The 1,451-nt window shown below is 40.3% G+C and overlaps 1 non-coding gene across 1 annotated transcript; it reads right to left on the reverse strand.

Moving 5' to 3' along the window:
* Positions 1 to 796: 796 nt before the first annotated feature.
* TRNAM-CAU (transfer RNA methionine (anticodon CAU)) lies at positions 797 to 870 on the reverse strand. The gene has a single exon. It is a non-coding gene; the product is annotated as a tRNA-Met (tRNA).
* Positions 871 to 1,451: the final 581 nt, after the last annotated feature.

Raw genomic sequence — 1,451 nt, forward strand, 5'->3', positions numbered from 1 at the left:
GATTTTGGTGATATTTTTTCTCGTGTTTCCAAGGTAACTTCTATTAGATTACTTTTATCTGTTGCTGCTACTTTTGATTTTGAGGTAGAACAGATGGATGTAAAGACAACATTTCTTCACGGGGATCTGGAAGAGGAAATATACATGAACCTGAAGGCTTTGTGGTGAAGGGTAAGAAAGAACTGGTATGTAAGTTAAAGAAGTCTCTGTATGGGTTAAAACAGTCACCAAGGATGTGGTATCAGAAATTTGATACATTTATATGGGGACTTGGCTTCACTAGAAGAAAAGAAGATCATTGTGTGTATTTTAAATTAATTGGTGACCGTGTTATTTATCTAGTCTTGTATGTGGATGATATGTTGCTGGTTGGAAATGACAAAGAAATTATCCAGGATTTGAAGACCCAATTGTCCTCCCAATTCGACATGAAAGATCTTGGTGCTGCAAACTATATTTTGGGCATGGAAATTAAAAGAGATCGAGCAAAGAGGAAGCTCTGGTTAAACCAGAGGAAGTATGTCGAGACAATACTGCAGAGGTTTAATATGCAGGATAGTAAACCGGTGAAGGTTCCTATTCTTGTAGGTGTGAGGTTATCTGCTGAATAGTGTCCCAAGACACAAGAAGAGGAAGAGGACATGTCTCGTGTTCCATATGCAAGTGCAGTCAGTACCCTGATGTATGCAATGGTCTGTACTAGACCAGACATTGCACATGCAGTTATAATTCAATTATAAATTGATAAGTGAGAGAGCAATCCTTTCCGGACCAAAATACTTCGTATGTTCTAGTCTGGCGGAGACAGGATTTGAACCCGTGACCTCAAGGTTATGAGCCTTGCGAGCTACCAGACTACTCTACTCCGCACCATTGATTTATATCATAATCAGAATGGGTACACAAAACAATAATGGGATATAGTACCCCTATCCCTATATATGGATAGGGGTACTATATCCCATTATCACAAGAAACTTCAATTACTTTTTTCTTTTCCTACCAACTCGATTTTTTTATCCCGGGCAATAAACATGCGTGGGCCATCTCACGGAGTATGTGTCCGGACAATCCAAAGTCTCGATAGTTGGCTCTAGGTCTTCCAGTCGAAGAACAACGTCGATGGAGACGTGTAGGTGCACTATTACGTGGTGAAGATTGCAATTTTCTATTGAGCAGGTTTATGTAAAAACTAGGAAAGGAGCATTGGACAATAGTGAAGCGAGTCTTTAGGTATTTGCATGGCACTAGTGATGATGGTTTGTGTTACCAAGGAAGACCAGGATTGGAGAGAGTGTTGGATATTCGTGGCTTTGTTGACGCAGACTGTGCTGGAGATCTGGATCAGAGAAGATCTACAAGTGGGTATGTGTTTAACCTATTTGGAGGTGCAGTCAATTGGCTGAGTAAGAAACAATCTGTAGTGGCACTATCAACTACAGAGGCAGAAT

Source organism: Pinus tabuliformis, chromosome 5_1 (assembly GCF_031772625.1).
Source record: "Pinus tabuliformis cultivar Carrire ecotype Pingquan chromosome 5_1, CPIR1, whole genome shotgun sequence".
In the NCBI taxonomy this organism is placed as follows: domain Eukaryota; kingdom Viridiplantae; phylum Streptophyta; class Pinopsida; order Pinales; family Pinaceae; genus Pinus; species Pinus tabuliformis.